We start from the raw sequence: 23,092 nt of genomic DNA, 5'->3' as shown, positions 1-23,092 counted from the left end.
TCCTGAGATATGAATGTGGCTTGTCACCTTAGACAAGTTTCTTCTCTTGGTCTTCCTTTCCTCTTCTATAAAAGCCCTCGAACGGAGGTTCATAGGATTAAATGAATTAACATGCAAAAAAGGTCAGTTTCTGGCATATAGCAATCAGTCAATAAGTGTTAGATATTAATAATGCCTTAATAGTGTACGTTATAATATGTAATAACCACACATATAAGTGCATAACAAAAAATTCTGAAGTTTCGTCCCCAAGCTGTTAACACTTTTTTTTGGAGAAGTTGGGACTGAGAGCTGGCGGAGGAGGTAAGAGGCACCTGAAAGGGACTTAAACATTTTACCACATACATATCTGTATTAGTTGAATTTTTTAATAACATACTAATGCAAATTTTACAATGTATACGTGCATTTCTTGCGAAATTTTAAAACTTTTTTTAACTGAGAAAGGAAAAAGAAGAGTAAGTATGGGTCTCAATGGCTATTTCTGGCAAGTTCTATTTAATGATCTATGGTTCAGTTGACACCAAAACGATAAATCAAAGAATTGGAATAATGTGAAGCAGGTAATAGAATATTTTCCAGCCATTTCCAAGAAATATACACAGACACGTGGCAATAAAAATAGAAAAGACAGAAAAGAAGAGCCTGAATAAAATGAAATAAAGGGAAGAGAATGAAATTGAGCACAAATTCAGAGACTTTGAGTCTAACCAATTATTCGGGCAAATCAAAAACCCTATCTAGCACACCTGAGAGAAGCAGTCACCCAGCATCTCCTGACACATTTCCAGTGACATAGATAGCATGTATTATTAGTCACTTACACCTTATATTAACCAAATATAGTCTCTCATTGTTCCTACTTGTCTCAGCCGAAGCAACACAGAATTAAGTCTCTTTCTTCACCACCAAGATTGACTTTTGGCTACACATTCCGGCCCTACTACCTTGTCTGGGCGGGCCCAGTTCCACTTAGTGTGGGCAGAGAGGGCATTCCAAGCAGCAGGCTGCTACAATGCTCCAAATCTAAAGCGAATACAGCTAAAATTCTTTCCATACAGGGATGCCAACAGGTAGAATGTTTAAGACAATGTAGTTGTACAACTGCATGGCTTCTGACTTCAACTAAATTCTGCTTGAAAAAACAACAGGTATTTGCAAAAGGCAAATGCTACAGTGTGCTCTATGCAGACTCATCTTAACCCTTTTATGTATAACTCCAAGTCTTTCTTTTATCATCTCTTTCTTTGTCTTCAGTACAAACCCTTCACCAGCCCCATTCTAAACCTTCCCAAGGTGGAGCTCACTACTCCATGTATGGCTCTGCCTCTAATTACTATTTACTGCATTTGCATGTGTTTTTTTTCTCACTATAATGTCATTAGCATTCAAGGGAGCCTGGTTGCCAGGGCAACCAGGAGTGGTGAATGCAAGGCACAGCCTTTAATGAAAACTTAACCCTACTTCATTTAATTCCCACTGTGTTTTTTGGCTCATATCACTTTTGTGGTCACAAGAATGGAAATTTCCTGTAGTTACCTCTTCTTATGTGGTGCTGCTCCAAGGTCTTGGGAACCTAAGTATGTTCCCATGAACACTAACAACACTTTATATTTCTCATAACTAACCTTGATAACTTCCTCTGATAACAATAAATTCTCCTTCTAATCAACACTGCTCACTCAGCACAGTCCTTTGACTATCTAAAATAGTCTATTTTTCTCCAGATTAAATATTCTCAGGTTTTTCAAATTTGATATGATTTCTGCAGTCCTTACTGACCTAACTGCCTGCCCCTGAAAACATTCTAAATGATTTGGTTGAGATCAAACTCACTGCTTTTATATCATCATGCCTATCTGGTAACCTTCTCAAAAGGAAATAAGAGATTACTTTGACAGGACCTGTTTTTAGCCAACCTACAAAGGTATGCTTATCAAAGCTGGGTATAATAATAACAATGGTTTGCCAGGTGATCAAATCGAGATTTAATTAAAATATTTTTAAAAGCCTTGATCACACAACAGGCAAAATGAGATTATACTCAGTGTGAATAAAAATAAAATCCTAAAATTAGGCTCAAAAATCCAATTACAAAAATACAGGAGCTCTTGCTTAATGGTAATGAAAACTTTTAAGCCATAAGAGCTATAGATGCCTTCAAGTTCAATAGAAGCCAAAATGTGGCAGGCTGTCATATAGGGATTTCTTAGAACTCAGTTCATAATTGTTATACTTCAGGATAAGGTAAGGAAAACAAAATCAACAGTACTACAGAACTGTTTTAAGAAATCAAATCTTGTATGAACCAGCAACAAATGACTTCAAAAATCTTATTTTCTGGTATTGCTGTCTTTTACAAAATGAGGAAACAGAGAATCAGTGGGGCCAACGACTAAAGTAAGGCAACCTGAGGAGTTACAGTCCGATAGGAAATGAGCCATCACTTCCAATGTAGGAGACTTGGAGAAGACCAGTGAGAATGCTACTGGACAAATAAAACCAGCTGTGATGATGAAAATGTTCTCTGCGCTGTCCCAAACAGTAGGCAGTAGCTACTTGAAATGTGGCTAGTATAACTAAGGAACCAAATTTTTTATTTTATTTTATTTTACTTAATTTAAATTTCAATTTGAATAAGCCACATGTGGCTAGTGGCCACCAGATTCTAAAGCACAGTTACATAAATGATTTGCTGCAGCAGGGTAAATGTTCTGATAATATTTTAAGATGACACTATATTCTTCAGCTTTCCCCCAAACAAGCAACTGAAGTGGGGCCCAGCAACATCAGAGTCATAATCCAAGAGGAGGCATCATCCATTACAGGCCACATCCTTCACAGAAGAAGGCCCATGCCATAGAAACAGTCTGCCCTGGAACCAGGGGAGGGAGTGTAGAAGAAGATGGGTAGTTAGTATTACCTCGAACTTGAAAAGCAATATGGCACAGTCAAGTACACAGCCTGCCTGAGTTCATATCCCAGCTCTGCCATGAATTATAAGTACAACCTCAGTTACCTCATCTGTAAAGTGGGAATAATAATGACTACAATTACCAACCAGTGTGAGGATAAACTGAGTTAATACAAAACACTTAGAATAGAGCCTGACACAAAATAATTGCTAATGAGTGTTTTTCAAAAAAAAAAAAAAGGTTTCTTCTTCAAGAGTTAACATATTTTGACCAATCCCCACGAGTGAGCTAGAGAAGGCTAGGACAATTTATTTTCCCTCCCAGGACTTTCTTTGTTCCTCTACATAATTCAGAGGCCACCTGAACAGATATTTGGCTTAATCCAGCTCAGTCTGGTTCATCTCATCTTCCTGCCACCTACCCATCCCACTATGGCTGGCCCTTATTCCCCATATAGGTAAGGCATAGACAGAGCAGATTCTGCCCAATCACGGCATGGCCAGTGGTAAATATATTTCCTGAAACTTGACCACCTACCCACCTACCCCCACTAGTCCTTGCTTTCTCCATTCTCCAAAATTGCTTAGTTACTGAATTTGGAACCTATCACAGTTAACATTCTTGCCTCAGCCTTCTACATTATTATATGATTTAGTCCACTGCTTCTTAACCCTTTCATAACATGGCACACATAAAAATTCATATTTGAACAGTATAAGGAATAAAGTGAGGGGATTTGGTGGTGTTTGCATGAAACTTTGTGGAAAAGAATCTCAAATACATTTCTTAATATTATATAATCATTTTAGTCAATTCCCATTCCTCCCCTCAAGCCCAGGCTAATCTTTCTGTCTCTATAGAGAAGAGTATTTACTTTTCTCCAAATGATGGAAACTCTTCTCATCACAAATAAGAATATGGATAATTCAAATCTAAATTATACTTCAAAAGTGCCATCATTCAATAAATCAAATATTCTTTTACTTTCATTGACAAATGTAATGTGAAAATTTTTTGAGTATGAATAAATTGTGAATACAACTGAAATCATACACTTTAAACCAAAGATGCAGCTTTTCCTTAAGTATACAAGATGTTGCTCTACTTGTCTTAATTATCATTCTTTACTATTCAAACTGTGACACAGACTAAACACAAGTGTATCTTTTTTAATCCCACATTTCTGAGGCCCAATTTTTGCCTCGAATCAATAAATTTTATTAGTACATGTAAATTATCATGAGATCTTGGCAATTTTCTATTAGGTTCATTCACTCAGCTAATTATGCTATATTTTCAAGACAATAATTAATTACCTTTTAACAAATGTTCGAAGAAATAATTGTTTAATTGGTTCTAATTTTCCTTGTAGATCAAAAACTTTTGACTAAACTCTCTTTAGACATCTATGGCCCTTCAGTATAAAACAGTGGAAAGTTGTATTCCAATCCCATTCCTATACAGTGAATGCAGCAGCTTCAGTTATATTAGATTCTCCATTTAGATACATCAGACTATGTGAAACTCATATACAGGCAAACTTTTACATAACGGAGTTTCTCTGTGAATAAAACATCGTATTATTTGAATCTCATTGTTTTCACAACTCTTGATGTGCAGCCATTACACCTTCTCATCAATGCAGTCACTCCATCAGCATACAAATTCAAGCATGTTTCCATAGTAACTTATTTGTTTCAAAGTATGAATTTACCATCTTCAGTACTTCATCTCCAGTAATTTATTTTGGGACTTCTTTACAGAGAACTGATATTCTTCCCAGGATTTCTCTTTAGGAATTCTAACTGTGCTGGAATTCGGCAGTTTCTAATGTGGGTAGATTCATCAATCTGAAATAAACACTGTTTGATTTAATAATTATCTGGATTAATGTTGTCTTTATTCATCTGACAATCTGACATATCATCAATACAGCTAGCTACAAGTAGTATTTGAGAATGCCACCTTTTCTCTATCATTTGCTTTACTGGACTCAATTCCTAGACTAGCTGGTAAAATGAGAGCTTCCGACTTTGTGTGCAGCAGTTTGGCTTCAGCTTTTAATATTATGACCTTGTAACTGGTCTCTTTAGCTTAATCTAAAGAAACTGAAAAAGCTTATTGTTGGAATCATTCTCAAAAAGAGCTTTGGTTTTTTTTCTGCTGCTTTTGCAAAACTTAAAAACATTCCAGTCTTTTCCTGAACAGGATGAGTTTTTGTGGTGAGGTACCAGTGCAATTTGCTTGGTACTTTGTCCTCATCAGATAACTTTTCCTGCAGGTAAGGCTAACTCAGGCTGAGAGGAAAAAAGTCACTGAGCACACACATCTAAGTTTGAGATGATTCTCATTTCATTACCTACCTAGTGACTTCAACTTTTTTTTTGATACTGTTTGTCTGAAACTGATGGCTTTCCAGCTTTAATAAAAAGTTATCCAATAAGATCATAAAGTAAGTACAATACCTGTAAAAGTTAAATCTTTTTAAAAATAATTAATGGGGCCTGTAGACTTTTAAAACTATTTAAAATCTATTTACAGGAGTGGGGACTCTTCTGTGTTCATTAAAATGTTTTAAAAACAAATTTCAGGAAAATTCAAACAATTAATCATTGATGTTTGCTTACTCCAAAAATTAAAACTTTAAAATGTCCAAAAAATACATATAATGCATACATTGGTGTGTGATTAAAAATATTTTGGCAAATTCATTCTGAAGCTAGAAAGCCTTTTAATAAATCAATTTCATTAAGTTTTATTCAATTATTGCTTGATTTTTAAAAATAAATATTTTTTTAACTTCCAAAAACAAATAATAATTTATTACAAAATACTATCAAGAATGTGACTTTGGCTAATTGTTAACACAAAAGCAAAATCTAAGTTTTTTGTAAGTATATAAATCAAGAAGTATATAAATCAAGAAGTAAGTATATAAAAGTAAGTATATTAATCAAGAAGTAACAAAATCAATGTTTTATTTAGCAACACTTAATATCAGAAAATGGTAAAAATAATAAAAATAATCAAATATAAGTTCTATGTCAGGGAAATGGGAAAATGATGATGATGAGAATAGCAAGTGAAATTGAAATTCCAATACAAATATTGTACATGCATTAAAAGATAGAAATTTAAAAGCTTGGAAGTAACACAAGTATCTATCAACAGACGAATAGACAAGTAAAATATGTCTCATACACACACACACACACTAGAACATTATTCAGCCTTAAAAAGGAAATTCTGACACGTGCTACAATATAGATAAACTTTGAAGACTTTATGCTAAGTGAAATGTATCAGTTATAAAAGAACAAATATTATATGATTCCACCTACATGAGGACTTCCATGATGAACCTAGAGTAGTTCATAGAAACAGAAAGTAGAAAGGTGGTTGCCTGAGGCTCGGGGGGAAGGGGAGTTGTTTCATAGTTATAACATTTCAGTTTACTAAGATGAAAGAGTCCTGGAGAAAGATGGTGGTGATGGTTGCATAATGATATGAAGGTACTTAATCCTACTAAACTATACTACTGTACTGAACTGTTTAAAAACAGTTTAATATGGCAAATTTTATGTCACGTATTTTCTTACCATAATTTAAAATTATTTTAAATTTAAATGGTTAAAATGGTACATTTATGTTACATATATTTTATACAATTTTAAAGATTAAGAAAAAAAACTTATTGATGACAAGGATATCACAAGTGTGTAATCAGACATACTAGAATGATTCAAGGTCCAGTGTCAAGAAGGTGCCATGTGATATGGCTACTACAGAGAACTTCCTGGCCACAGATGTCACACCTAAAACTTTTTGGACCAAATAATTAGTAAATTTAAAGAGTTTACATAGGGAGCCATTCAAATATGTCAAATATGTCAACTACTATAAGTTTCTGAATGGCTATTCAAAACACTATTAATGAACTCTAACCAATAGTATCTTGAAACCACTTGTAGCCTATTCATGGCACAGAAGTGTGACATAGCATAGCAATTAAGAAGCTCTGATCTTGTACTCAATGTCTAGCTTTCTTCCTGATCAGCTTCTTGTCTCTCCCCTAAACTTAGGATGTCCTTGGACAATCGTCTGGGTAAGTGTCATCTTAGCTCAACCTGGGCTTGGGACCTCTGTTTCTTGAATGCTATGCACAGTATACCTCCTTTTCAGAACAAAAAAACTAATGCATCATAAGCAGCCTTAATAGAAGCCATATCTGGAACAAGGTGAATTATATGACCTTCTAACTCAAACCTCTATTTCTATGACTCATGAACATTTTTATGACTTAAGGTTATATAACACATAAATCTTAATTTTATATTCTGATTGCTGGTCCAGATATCTGCAATGAATAAAATGCATACCAAAAAGGCATGACTCTTATATGATTTTTAGTAGCACTAAGATACGCTAGGTAAAACTGAAAAGTAAATGAAACTTGTCACTGATGTGCTCCCATTTCTACTTTGACTTTGCTGTCAAGGACCACATAATGTACCACAGTGGTCAAGAGTTCCTAACCCCTCCAAAGTCCCACAAAGTACATAGCTCAGCTTCTTCTTCTCCCTTTCCTCCACCTAAAACCTGCTCTCGTTTTTAAAAATCTCAGTTTGGCAATAATAATAGCACACTGCCATTTGGACACAAATCCTGGTCAGGTTTTCTGATTTTCTTATGGGAAGGTCAACACCAACTCCCACTCCGTGGTCACTAGAGCATACAGACCCGTCCTTAATGAGAAACACATTATATCTCTACTTCGGGTTTTACTATCCAAACCCTTAGTTCATTAACCATTCAGAGTCATCAAGGTATTTTGTTAGGATACTGGAATTATAAATGATGATCTTTACTCTTTATTCAAATTTTAATATCTAATGTTATATAACGGAGCAAAGGGACATAAATCAACATTTGAAAATCTCATCCTAGACCAAATGCTTTTCAAACCATCTGTGGTGAAAGATCAGGATTTTTATTTCCAATCTGTCATAGGCACAATTTTGTGAAGAACATTAAAATGAATTACTAGAAAAAATAAAATTAAAAAATCCAAAACATACCAAATACATGCCTCAACTTTAAAAAAAAATAAATCTATTTTCTTAGAGCAGTTTTAGGTTCACAGCAAAGTTAAGAAGAGAAAGGTACAGAGATTTCCTATACACCACCTGCCCCCAACTTACATAGCCTCCCCCATTATAAGTATTAATGTTTAAATTATATCTGACAGATATGAAATTACTCTGTCAAATTGTTTACAAGTTTCTAAGCACTTACTTTCAGATTCTGTACTTACCTCCTTGCCCTGGTACCAATCTAGGACCACAGTTTGAGTAGTACTGCCTCTCTCATCCCAACCCAAATATCTACCTCCACCCTGTCATCAGAGGCTATCCTCTCCATAAAGAAACAGAAATGTATAAAATGGCATATGCTATGGTTAGTGAAAAAGTCACTTGGGGTATATACACATCTGCCATCTATAGATTTCTAATTCATAGAAGCTAAGTTATTCACCAATCTAATACACTTTCAGGTTTATGATAGTAAAAGAGTCTAGGAGTCTCATATAAGCCATTCGCTTTGAAACCTCTCATTTTTTTTTAGGGTAGTTAAAACCCTTATTCTGGTTCTTGATTATTTACATAATAAAGATCCATTTAAATGCACATGCACTACACCCTCCTGAAGCCAGCAGGAGGTGAACACTAAGATCTGAGAACAAACTGTATGTGTGCAGAGCATGTCTCCATTGTGCGATCACTTTACAAATAAGAAATAAACGCTGGGTTTATAAGACTTGGAAGGAAAGGTTTATGGCTTTGACTGTTTTCCATTACTAGAAAATTTACATGCTGAAAAGTAGCAAAAACCAGTGCAAAAGAATAAACAGTGGGTGCACTTCAAGGGCTTGTTTCTTTCAAGAACAGGAGTAAAATTGAGTTTTATTAGCTGTTTCATTAAGTTTTACTTTGAAGAAAAACAAACAGTGAAAGCATATGTGCAACATCTGATGAAAAAGGATTTTCTAAACAGTCTCTGTACGAAACTCATTAATGTAACATTAAATGTGAAGACTTGTCTAGCAATTTAAGGATAATTTTACTCATTTTAGTTTATTTATAATTTCTGACACAGTTTATTTAACATATTCTAATCTTTAAATCACCATGTGTACTAAACTAATTTATTAAATCTGTCTTTTCAATGACATTTTGCAATAAATATCTACAGCAGCTGTTAAAGGCAATTAGTATATGAAGTTTGTATCAAATTTAACACCTAACATAAAATACAGCTGGATATTGATAATTTGGAAAATACATAAAAACAGGTCAATTCTTCTTAATCGAACTCCTAACTGTAAATGCTTTCCTTACACTAAAAGGAAAATAAGTATATATGCTATGATAATCCAATATCTGAAATCTAAGCATCTAATATAATATACAAAATATTAAATAAAAGCAAATATTTTTTTTTTCCTTAGAGCAAATTTAGACATGCTGGATATTCACTATATTTCCACTGGAAGAATTTACTCAATTGCTATTTTTCCATGTCAAGACTAGATGTAGGTAAAACACAACTTAAGTTTGTTAGTGGAGAAAAAAAGACATATGTTCCAATTCCATTGTGCTGGCAACGTAATAGCGTGGGCCTCTGGAATGGAGCAGACAAAATTTCAGCTTCTAAGTGGATGAATTCAATGTTAAACTGCGGGCTGGGGATTAAGACCACAGTTTCTGGAAGCAGACACACCTTGGTTTCATTCTCAATCCCGCATCTTACATAAAGACTGTGTAATCTCGGACAAGTCATGTAACCTCTCTAAGCCTACATGCCTCATCTGAAGCAGAAATAATAATAGCTAACTCATAGGAATATTGTATGGATTAAATTAAATGAGACATTATATGTAAATAACAGCACAGTGATGGAGCTTCGATTTGAACTTAAAAAATACTACTCATTTTAATGACAGTAATATAGCACATAGTATAAAAAGTCAAATGGCACTAAAATACATATATACATACTTACATACATACATATATACATATACATATACATATACATATACATATTCGAGGATTTGAGTAAATTATAAAAATACGAGAAAAATGTTTTGAAAACTTTTAAATTAATATTTATAATAAGTAACATATACATATACATATACATATACATATATACATACATACACCAAAAATCAGCAGCCCTTTTCTTACCCCTCCTCATACTCTGGTCAGCCTACCCAGAGAAGACCACTTGCAACTTTCCTTGCTATAGTTTCAGGGATTCATCTCCAAATTCCCTACATTTATATAGACAATTTACTCCTGATACATCGAATTTCAATATTACCTATTTACTTATTATGTAGATTATATATATTGAAGTTCAGTGTGACTCCCAAATTAAAACACCAGGATCATTAAAAAACGACTTCTGTTAAACTCATTCAGGACAGAATATACAGAAGAAGCTGTCTTAAGAGCCTACGTAGTCCAAATCAGATACCTGCTGAATCAGGGTCTCTCCACCTCAGGGTATAAATATGAAATGGTTTTATTTTTTCCAATAACTTCACCTAAGTCTCCTGAGTGGACTCTCCTTCCCCACCTGGTAAGTGTAGCAGACTAACGGCATTAATGACCCCAGTTGTTCATACCTCCCTATATCCTTGTCCTTGGGAATCCTCCTGCCCCTTACTGACTCTAACTTGATCCCTAACAGAAGCTCACGCAGAGGACCAAAAGAGTGCTCGAGAGTTTCTACTTTCTTTCTTTGGACCCTTACCACCACCATGAGAATAAGGTCAGGCTAGCCTGCCGGAACATGGAACCAAGCCAAATCATCCCAGGTGAGGCCATCTTAGACCAGCCAGCTCCGAGCCACCCCTCAGCTGATTGTAGATGTATAAGCAAGCCCTGCGGACATCAACTAAGCCTGGTCAGTAAAATGGGTCCAGCCAATGTGTAGGCTTCTGAAAAATAAAAAATGGTGGTTGTTTTAATCCATGAAGCTTTATAATGGTTTATTATGCAACAATACCTAACTGATATATTAGGGATCCTTAAACAACTTGGCCCCGGCCGGTATCTTTTTAGATGCTTTCAGATATTAGAACTCTATCTTTCAGATAAGCAAGACTCAATTTTATTATTATTTGTGTTCTTTTGAAGACTTCAGACTCAAATAAATTTGAAGCTCTTTCCTCCCTGTAATTCAATTCATATACTCTGCAGCTTGGAATGGAGAAATGAAATATGGTCTTACTCAGAGAAACTTCCTGCCCTTCACTACTTCTTCCAGGAGCCTATGGCTTGAGAACTAGAAGTAAGAAGGAAGGTAATCCCCTTGCTAAGGATGCAGTCACGGTCCTCTCCTTGTTTGCTGTTGCTTCTCTGGCTGATACTGACTGCGTGTCAATGTCTCTGCATGCGGCAGGCATGCAGCTGCTAGCTCTCTGATGGGGTATTGTATGGGCTCTTGAGAGGACCCTGAAGTTAGACCACCCCCTGGAATATTTACCTGATCTAAGCAGTCACCATCCACCCTCTACCATTGCTGAGGTCCCTCTACCGTCTGCTCATAGCTAGCCTTCTTGAGCAGCATAATGGAAAAAGAGGTGAAGCCTAGCTACTTTCAAGTTTAAATAAACAGTGTTCTCCACCCCCTCCCCCCATGCACCACTATCACTCCCACCTCTGTTTAGCCCTGCTCCTGCAGAAAAGGGCAGATCAGCAACTCCATGGCTAAGCAAATGCTCAATGACGTAAACAAGGCAATGGAATTCTCTCCCTGACTATTTGAAGGCACCTCATACTCTTTACAAAGGGTTCTTTAAAGAAGGAAGGGAGGCTTTGGGAGAGAGGGAATCATTTCCCATTACTAGCTCTGCACTTCTCCTCTGTTGAGTCCTATTCTCATACTGGGCTGGGGTGGAGAATCACAGTCCTTCAGGAAAAGCTCCTCAGAGCAGTTTCTGCAGGCAGTTTTCTGGCCCCAGTGTTTAGTAGATTATTCATAGCAATCCAAATTATAGAAAATTAGTTACTTAGAGTCTTTCATCTCTAGCTTGGGGCCTTAGATGCAATTCTGGAACAAGATAAAAAGGTCCCACTCAACACGCTGTTACATGGTTATTTCAAAATCGAAAGCGTGCATTAAATTCTACTATACTGCTAATCATTACAGAAAAAATTCCACTTTTACAGAAATGTCAGTTTTATTAAAAAAGACTGTCCTGAAGAGGTTATTTGAATGATACTTATTAACTTTTTATGTAAATTTTATGGTGTTTTCACAAATCTTATCTCATCAATTAAGGGATAGAAGAACACTAGCTTTTTAAAAAGTTTCTCATACTTTTTTCAAATAAAATTTTTTGTTTAACAAAATTCTCCAAACAAATTATGAATTTTTGGAAAATCAGATATTTAATCATTCATATAACAAATATTTGTGTACTTACTTTATATCCAATGATATTCTAGTTGCTTTGGGCAAGGTGAACAAATAAAATCAAGATACCTGTCCTCTGATTAAGCAGAAAGAGAGACATTAAGACATAAACATAATAAATAAGTAAATTACAGAGTATCTTAGAGATAAATAGTAGTATGGGAAAAATAAAAAGTAGAGTTGGATAAGGGTAATCAGGAGTGCCAGGAGTAAAGCCAGCAGGTAGCAGAACCAGGTTGTTTGAAATATTTAATAGGATGGTTAGGAAGGCCTCAGTAATAAGGTGACATATGAGCAAACATATGAAGGGCGTGAAGGTAGAACAGAGTTAGCCGTATCCGGAAGAAGAGTGTTGTGGACAGCAGAAAGGCCAGCCAATTCAGAGGCCCCAGGCAAGAGTGTTTGTCTGGTATGTTTGAGGAACAAGGAAGTCAGTGTACCTGGTCAGTTGTGAATAAACAGAAGAGAAATTGAAGGTGAAATAAGAGGTGATGGTGTTTTGCACCAAGGTGTTAGCAAGGAAGATGAGAAATGGTCTGATTCTAGATATTATGAAGGTGGAGGCAACAGGGTGTCTGAATGGACTGGCTGTGGGGTGTGAGGGGAATAAAAAAGAATAACTCCAGTAGCTTGAACAAATGGAAAAATGGAGTTGCCACCAATTGACAGAAAAAAGTTAATTTGGATGGAGCTGGGTAAGCAAGTTTAAGAGAAGGGAGATTAGACATTTAATTTGGGGCATGCTGACTTTAGGATCTAAATGGGGACACTAAAGTAGAAATGTCAAGTAAGAAGTTGACCTTATGAATATGGAATTCAAGAGAGAAGTCTGGGCAGGGGATATACAACTGGAAGTAATTATCATTTCATGGAATTTAAATTACAACCTCCACAGTCATGAGAAAAGCTAGAGAAGATAATAAGACATGGGACAGCCTGGGCACTAATATTATGAGGTTGTGGAAAAAAGAAAAAAAACAGTAAAGGAGACTGAAAGGGAGTCAAAAGCAAAACAGAAGGTAAACCAAGACAGTGAGGATGCCAAATGAAGAAGGTATATCAAGGAAAAAAGAATGGTTAATCCTGTCAAATGCTACTAAAAGAGCAAAGAATTTACCAATGAACTTAGCAGCAATGAACTCAGAGGTCACTGATCGCATTATGTAATATTGGGCCCAATGGCTCAATCCACTAAAAAGGAATTTTACTATCTAATGAAAAGTCTAAAAAAATAGGTTTCTGAACACTTGTCAATGACCTGCTTATTTCAAAAAACATATTATACAATGAAATGAAATACGATCAAATGCACTTACACAAATAAAAAAAACCCAGCAGAATTCTTCGCAGTTTACATGATTTTAACTCAATTAAGCAAATGAATGTAGAGAGCTTACTATGCTAAACACTAAGGATATAGAAGCAGAATTCCTGTGGTCAAGGAGCTTTCAGACTACTATGGGGAATCAGGCAAGGACATAGATAATCACCATATAGAATTATACAGTCAAGTATATGGAGGAGGAGCATCTAAGCCAAACTTGGAAATCGGGGGTGCCTATCTAAGAAACATGATGCTTAAATTTATCTTGAAAAAATATGTACTGATTATGGGCAAAAAGACTTAACCATGCAAATCACAAAAGAAGGTTCCAAATAACTAATAAACATATGAAAACATACAAATGAACTAGCTTTCAGAAAAATGCAAATTAAAATTACCATGTGGCCTCAGTAGGCAGGACTTCAAATCTTCTTCTCCAAAAAACAATTTTGAAACTGTTCAAAAAATTTAAAAACAACTATTTCAGGGATCTGGCCATCTACCTAAGTCAAATAACATATTAATAAGCACTTATTCATGAAACACTCTTGAAATTCGGGTAAGAACACTGGGAGTCTGTGGCTCTCCAGTCTGGGACCGCTGCCAACCCTCCCTGGTGGTCAGGGCGGGGGCTCTCTCTGGACCGCAGGCTGGGACAGCTTCATGACCAGAGAAGTTCAACTGATCTTAAGCCCAAGGTGAAAATAAGCTGTTCAGCAGCATCACCAGTAGCAAAGCTGGTCTGTTGGGCCAGGCAACAAACCAGCAACAAAACCAGAGACCACAGGAGATTCGGAAGTAAGAGACCCACAGAGAAGCTTGAACTCTGCAAACAATCCTGGATCCTTCCTCCCACATGCCTAGGGGAGACCATATTGTCCTCGTGTCCTGGACTGACAGCAGGGCTGCACATTCACAGAGGACACAGCAGACTAGAAGGCAGGGCAGACTAAAAACCTGCTTGAACTTTGAACACGCTCCCCAACTCACCCACAGATCCTTCAGGAAGAGTGGAAGTCTTACCCACTCAGGATGTTTGAGCATAGCCTCTGACCAATCACTGACCACAAAGCACAAACGTAATGTTGAGGTAAAAAAGCCAGACTCAAAAGAGTACATCTTTTTTAGGCATGAGCTGTGTCTGCTTAGCTAAGGAATCTGAATTATATCCTGAAATAATGGAGAATCACTAAAGGATTTTAACTAAAGAATAATAGATTAGAATTGAATTTTATAAGATCACTTTGGCAGGGTGGAAGGCAGGTTGGCAGAGAGCAAGATAGAGACAGAAAGCAGAAATAATGGCATGATCCAAGACAGTGGCAATGGGAAAAGAGGGCAGAAGATGCAGAGGTGAGCCAAGTTGAGAGGTTTTTAAAGGTGGAATGAAATGATCTAACGATCCATTAGATCTAGGTATTGAGGAGACAGAGAAATGTGAAAGCCTTCAGGTTCATGAGCCAGAAGGATAGTGGAGCCATCTACTAAACCAAAGAATTCAATGAATAGGAATTTGAAAGATGATAAGCTCAGTTTGATCATGTTGAGCTCGAGGTCTACAGAACTCTAATCTATGAGACTGCTTATGTAATTAAACTTTGTATAAAATTATTGTTTAGAAAAAGATAAGTAATACATGGAAATATTTAGACTGTAGTGGTCCAATAACCTGGGTTCTTGCTTCAGTTCTAGATCTAACTTGGCCAAGTCAATTGTTATCTTGGTGCCTAAGCTTATTCATTTTTTCAAGTTATCTTGATATAGAACAAAGAAAATAAGAGAACCCTATATAATTATATGACTGTCATGAGCATAATAAAAGAATGCTGTAAGACAAGAATACACATGACTGCTGCTATCTAAAGATCGTAACTAATACAATATGACCAAAATGAAGCCATAAATATTGGAAAAGAAACCATGTTTTCACTATGTCAGACAACATAGAAAGCACCAAAGAATTATTTTAAAAAGTACTAGAAGTAGTAAGACAATTAATTTAGATAATCAGTTACAAAATAAACCCAGTAACATCATTCTTTAAAGTGAACACTTATTGTATTTCTAAAGGGGAAGACAATGTTGTAGGTATGTAATTTCACTCTAAATTTATAAATTTAAAAGAACAACCATTAAAATCCCAGTTGGGAAAAAAGCAACACTTGTTTATCCAATTAAGAGTATCCAAAAATGAAAGCCTACGTAATGAGGGAAATTCGGCCAAACAACCATAATTGTATTTGGGTAGTGTGATTTTTGATGATTTTTTTCTATTTTTACAAGTATTCATGATCATAATAATGTTGTCTATAATTAGAGGCCTTTTCTAAGGCTTTGGAAATAGCATTTTCCAAGTTTAAGCATTAAATTAACTCATAATAGATCAGAACAGATAGGCAAGTTGCACTAAAGAGAGAGAACAGCTTCCCAGTATGCAAGATTTGACTGTAATCTGATGGCAACCAAAAGAAAGGTTGATCAGTCATTAAAACTTAAAAAAAAAGTAAAGAGAACACTGGCAGAATCTATTGCACTGGTCAAACTAAACAACTTGCCATCAATAGTAAGACTACCCCTACCACAGAACAGGATGTATGATCCCACTCTTAGATTATAGCATTAAATATTTCATTCACACAACTACACAAAAATTTGTACTCATTCTGCACTTACATGATTCCAATTTGCTCACCTACAAAACAAAAATGAATCATCATGATGACAAAATTCCAGTTCATCTGACAATTCTATTTACAGTTACTATAAATTAGTAATTAGATTCCGATATATATACATCTCTTAACATTGCTTGATGTGGATCCCTCTTTGAGCGACAGCTCCATTCCTATCTATCATCTGAACCGAAGGTCAGATCCTGGGCTTGATAAACTCCCCAGTGTAAAGCTAACTTCCTGCCAGGTTTTTTGAAATACAGCCTGCCAGCCTGCCAAGTGAACCCAAACATCACTGTTAGGCAGGAATGTGCTTTTAATTGTTAAAAGTACCCAGTTACTATCATTATTTAAATTCTAGTTTATAAAATTTATAAAGTATTATAGCTTTCGTTTCTCTGACACTCTTGATAATCTTTTAAAATGGCATTAAAAATATTTAATTCACAAGTGATACAACCTGTTCTTGAAATGATTGCTTGAGATTTGCATGTGCTTAAGTGACAAATCATATCATAACACACAATAAATTATGAATGAAAAATCTAGTGTAACTGATTATGATTCTATGTTTATTATAAAAACACAGCATGTTTCTCTAAGTGCATTTTTCTCCTAATCTCCAAAGATAAACTAAAAAAATTTACTTTAGTCTAATCAAGAGACTATATAAATGCAATATATTTAATCTTTATCTAGTGGCATTTGGGGCCATAAATGATATTTCATTAACTCACAGTAGATGGCTTACAAATACAGCATTACACTAAAACTAATAGAAGTAATATGCTCACAACCCCCTAACAAAGATTATTAACACAGGAATATATAAAAAAAATTTTAAATAAGCTAGAGGAAAAAGAATAAAAAGTACTCCCATAAAGCAACATTATACCTAAGAAACCTATGGGAAGTATCTATTTTTTAGTAAACTTAAAATTGTCATTCAATTTTAGAAAGGATCTAATTATATTATATATGTAGAGATCAAAATTTTTAAGTAGATATTTAATATTTCAATCAAAATAAAAATCGTTACTTCCAACAACTCGGTATATAAATACCACCAAAGTGAATGGGTAGGCAAAGTAAAATAACTATATTTAGCATATTAATTCTACTATTTGCTCTCCAAGTTATGTTTCTAATAGAAATATCCAATTAGGTTATAAATTATCAGCAAATTTAAGACATGATGAAGAACTATTCCTATCTGATATACATATATATTTAGAAAGCATTTTTAATCTTTAATAATGTGCTTCAGAAATAAATGAAATCTCTTAACAGAATGGGCTATATAATTTCAGATGTTGTCATCTAACAGAAATCCACTCCCAATTCTGTTTGGCTCTCTACTCCATAGAGTCCTAAATTGAAATTTTTAGAAATAATGGATAAACTTAGAAGGCATTATGCTAAGTGAAATAAGCCAGTCACAAAAAAAAAAAAAAAAAAAAATGAATCTTGTATGATTCCACTTATTTGAGATAACTAGAGTAGTCAAATTCATAGAGACAGAAAGTAGGATGGTGGTTGCCAGGAGCTGAGGGGAGGAGGAAATGAGGAGTTAGTGTTCAATGGGTACAAAGTTTCAATTCTGCAAGACAAAAAAAGTTCTGGAACTTGGTTGTACAATAGTGTGAATGTATGTACTTTACAGAACTGTACACTTAAAAGTGGTTAAGATGATAAATGTTTTATTATATGTATTTTACCATAATTTCAAAAATAAAAATTTGTAGAATATTTTATCTCTAGAGTCTTCTCCTGAGTTCATTTATTCTTTTAATATATAATGATAAATACATTTAGAGTGGACTTGAAGAAGCCATAATTTTAAGACATAAGGGGAGAAAAAAAAAGCCAAGTTAATTAAATTAAGATATATTACATCACTTCATATTTGCCACAGATGCTTTAAAACAGTAAGCTCCTGACTGTGAATTGATAATTGCGGGTGCTAGGTGATAGGTACATGGGAATTTATTATACGATTCTCTTTACCTTTATATGCTTGAAATTTTTCATAATAAATTAAAAATAAAGATAATTGTGTAAATAAAGTTATGAAATTTAGTAAGGCAGCAGGCTGGATGGCAACGGTAAGGTGGGTTTTCTACCAAGATAGTGTTGAAAGATAAAATAAAATAAAATATGAAAATATTTTAAGATCTATTTTAAAAATATGAATTTTATGTAATTAAAAATGGTGAAGGGTTTTATGAAAAGAAATGTGAATTAACCAATGAGAAAGACTACTGGAAAGAAGTGATTAAAAAATCAGTTTAAATTTCCAAGAATAAAATTAAATTTTAAAATTCTACTCTATTTATATTAAGAAATAAGCCCTTTCAATAGAAGTTCCTAAGCTGCAAAAAAAGTAATCAAAATATTTCTAGTGTGTTGCTATGTAAATTTCAAAATACAGTCAAGTAGGTTACTAAAGAGACACAGATTAATGTATATTTCTTCTTTAAGAATAACATATAAAATGATCTAGTATCAATTGTATAAAGTCTAATCTCAAAATTAGTGGAATATTTTGTTTTGTTTTCTGTATCTGAATGTGCTCTCTTTCCATTTCTGCTATATAAAGTGAGAGAAGAAATTTGAAAACCCATGGGTCAAATCACAGAAATGAGGTCCTAAACTAATGTACTCATATCTAATAAGTAAAAACACAAAAACAAAAGAAAAAAATTTAGAAGGCAAGTTGCTTTGAAGTTTTAAATTCTACATAAATTCCCAAAAGGGCTGAATCTCAGATAAGGTTAAGAACATTTATAATTATGAATAAAGTTTAGGAAAAGGAGTAAATTGTGACGAGATAGAAGAAAAGGAAGCATATATGTAACACAGGTAAAAGCAGAGAAAACAGTACCAAAATCAAACCTATATGTACTTTACCAATATTCAATACATAGCAAGATTTTACCATATCTGCTTCATCTATGCCTGGTTTATTTGTTTGTTTGTTTGCTAAGCTCCTTGGTATCATTTTATACTTTAGTCCATAATCAAATATCCCTAATTGTTTCAAAAAGGCCTTTTTGCTGTTGATTTGAGTCAAGATCCAAATAAGTTTCACACATCACGTTACATTATGTCTTTCGAATTTCTTTTAATCTAGAGTAATGCTACTCAAAGTGTGATTTGAACTGGTGTCAGTTTGAAAACTAATTGCTAGCAGTCCAAAAACTGTTATTGATCCTCAAACTCTTTGTTATAGGCCAATAAAATAAATTCAGAAAAAAAGAAAGTGAGGAGTTAGAAATTTTCATAGTAAGTTGAAACTGTCAAAACGTCTAAGAGCATGGTCAGTGGACCATCTCCAAAGTCACCACTTTCCCACGGTGAGTAGCACATGACATGGGCTGCACACTATTCTTGTGCATTAGGACAACTTTCTGGTTGCTGCCTACAACGGATATTTTAAAAATAAAACAAAACAAAACCCTGGTTTTTGATCCTAGGTAGATAGAGATGCAGTCCTCCTCCTCACTTCTTTATCTTACCATTAACTTTTTAAGGAAATTGGGTCAGTTATCCTTGAGATTTCTAGATTTTTCTATTTGCTTCTTGGGTTGCCAATTAACTTGGTCCTCCATCACCTGACTTCCATACTTGATTTTATTCAAGGCAAGAATATTTCAAAGATCGTGTTCTGTGATTCATCTTATAAACCTTAAGAAAATATGTTATGTCTGAATGCCCTATTTTTAGTAATGCCAGTATTAGTTCAGGTGATGATAGCTCAATCCCACCTCTGTAAATTCCCCATCAACTCTTCATCTAATGGTTCCATCCACTGATTACTGTTGCCTAATTCATTTCATCATGGATCGAAAAGTGGTGATTTTTTTCAATCCTACCATCTTTATCAGATGAAATTCTGGAAAAAAAAAAAATTCCTTATCAAATAAGGCTATTTGGTTACTATAAAATATAATTCATATAGGAAAGACAGGACAAATGCTTATTTCTTTCCTTCTAACTAACAATTTCAGACCAAGGAGTTGATGTCCTAGATGCTTCCAGTGATGCTCAATGAGTTAGGTTTGGAAACTGTTCTACTCCATTCTCTCTTGTGTTCTCTCCTTCTCTATCAACATTATAAACTCATGGGTTTTTAAGATACTTAATGTCTTTCAAACAATTACATTCATTGTCATTCACCAGCTTCTGCTTCCCCTTCTTATCCTAGAGAATACACTACAGACCATACAGTACATTTGGTGTTAAACAGACTTCTCTAGTTTTCTGAAAACCTAACTACATGTTTATTTACCGCATTATTCTATTAAAACATTAAGTATTTCAAACAACCAACTAAATATTATAACCATAATATGGTTTTCCATGTGCCATAAATTGTGCTAAACTTTTTGAGTGCAAATCTCACTTAATCTACACAATAACCATGTTAAGTGGGTATTACTGTTATCACTACTTTATAGATAAAGATGGTGCAGTATGGAGACATTAAGTAATTTGTCCAATATCCAGCTAGTAAGTGGTAGAACAGGGATTTGTACCCAGGTCTATCTAACTCTGGAGCCCATGCTCTTAACCACGATCTTTAATTTCTGACAGACCATCATTTAAACAATGACTCTCAAAAAGGGTGTACCACCTTCCTGAGGGTTTTGGAAATTTTGGTGGGTAGAGGAACAAGAAGAATTATCCTGCCCAAATGCCAACAGCATCCAGCCCCACTGAAAAATAATGATTTAGAGGTATACTCCCAATTCTGCATACCTCTAAATATAAAAATTACTTTGCCTTGATTACTTTTAGAAACTGCTTCCTTTAAAAATTTTTTAAATTATTATGTTTCATTAATTCACACTGCTATTCGCATCTTTGCAGAAAAATGTTTTGCCTCATCTATAAAGTTGAATGACACTAACTCTCTAAATATTGTCAAGATTCTTTTGAAATTAAAAAAATAAAATGGATGGTGCCAAAGTGATTTATGAAAAAACCTGAAGGTATGAGTGATATGTGTACTCTTTAAAAGAGCCTCTATATATAGGGATAAACAAGATTCCTTTTAAAAATAACTCTCAGGGGCAAGAAGAGGCAGAAGGAAGTATTACAAAGGTGTACAAGGAACCTTTCGGGGGTGATATGTTCACTTTCTTGACTGTGGTGAAGGTTCACAGGTCTATACATAGATCAAAACTTACCAAATTGTACACTTGAAATATGTCCAGCTTACTATCTGCCAACTGTACTTCGATACATCTCTTTTAAAATAAAAATAAATTTCTGGAGCCTAAAAAGTAAAAACAATAGTGTATGTATTGTCTCCAAACAGTCTCCCAAAAAGACTGAGATATTAATACAGATGGAAGGTTTGAGGTAAATAACCAAGTGACTGATTCACAATTTCCTTCATAAAAATGGCATGGCACTGCTGAAATCAAGTAGCAAAAATACTAACAGCCTACAATTCAGAAAAGAGGGATCTATTTACCTGGAGCCCCTTTTACTAACTCAGATCAACAGTATGCACTGAGGAAGGGCCACACATGCAGACAGCCAATCCCAGAAGTCATCAAATGGCCACACATGGCCCCCATTATTATACATCACTGATATTCTGGGCCTGGTGCTCACTATGTTTGAAAAATACCATTTGGAATTCATTGCTAACATTTAAAATTTTACAGACTTCTCCTCCCAAATCTTTTTTAATTTTCTTAGAAGATCTGGTAACCCTTGGGCTCATTTTCCAACCTGGCAACAGGCCAAGTACTCTGGTCAGCCACAGGCCACGGGACTCAGTGTCCATATTGCTGTGTCCCTGGCATTACCACGGCTGGTCTCAACAGACTTTTGAGTTTGCAGTCCTTACCCTAAAGCTATAAAGATTTTCTCTCAACAGTGTTTTGTTTTGTTTCGATGCTATCCATGGGCTCACATCCACATTAAAAAGAACTATACTTAATTAGAGGTGCAATTCTCACTCCAAATGTATAGGGGAACTTTCCTCATTCAGCAGGCAATGGCGGCAAACAAGTAGCTAGCCTTACATACCTGTCTCTGAAACAGAAGCTACTCCAAGAATAAAAACAAATCACAGAAACTGGTTCTTGCGACATGATTTCAACAAATCCAGTGAAGAAATTTCTGACACATAATTTCTCTCCTGGAGATTATTCCCAGGGGCCCAACTCAACCCAAGACATATACACATACAGATACAAACACAGTCCAGTTCCAGCTCCCTTCCTAACATTCTTCTTCCCCATTCTGCTAGTAGCAGAAATGGTAACAGGAATCTATATCATCCTGCCTCCAGCTTAAGATAAAGGAAAAGTTCTTTTTTAAAAAACCTGATGAAAAGGGAATGTTCTCAAAGAGTAAACACACAAATCATTACAGGTCAAAAGGGGTCAGATAATCAACAGGACAAGAAATAACAAATGCTAGAGAGGATGCTGAGAAAAAGGAACCCTCATACACTGCTGGTGGGACTGAAAATTGGTACAGCCACTATGGAAAACAGTATGGAGGTTCCTCAAAAAACTAAGAATTGATTTACCATATGATCCAGCAATCCCTCTACTGGGTATTTATCCCAAAGACTTGAAAACATATATCTAAAAAGATATTTGCACACCGATGTTCATAGCAGCATTATTCACAGTGGCCAGGACATGGAAGCAACTGAAGTGTCCTAC

The 23,092-nt window shown here is 34.9% G+C and overlaps 1 protein-coding gene across 5 annotated transcripts in view; it reads right to left on the bottom strand.

Moving 5' to 3' along the window:
• Positions 1-23,092, bottom strand: part of ATG10 (autophagy related 10) — a 200,343-nt gene that overhangs the window by 163,018 nt on the left and 14,233 nt on the right. The gene's annotated exons all lie outside the window — the stretch shown is intronic.

Source organism: Pteropus alecto, unplaced genomic scaffold, assembly GCF_000325575.1.
Source record: "Pteropus alecto unplaced genomic scaffold, ASM32557v1 scaffold20, whole genome shotgun sequence".
NCBI lineage: Eukaryota > Metazoa > Chordata > Mammalia > Chiroptera > Pteropodidae > Pteropus > Pteropus alecto.
Note: the sequence above shows the minus strand (reverse complement) of the source record. Positions and strands in the feature narration are given on the sequence as shown.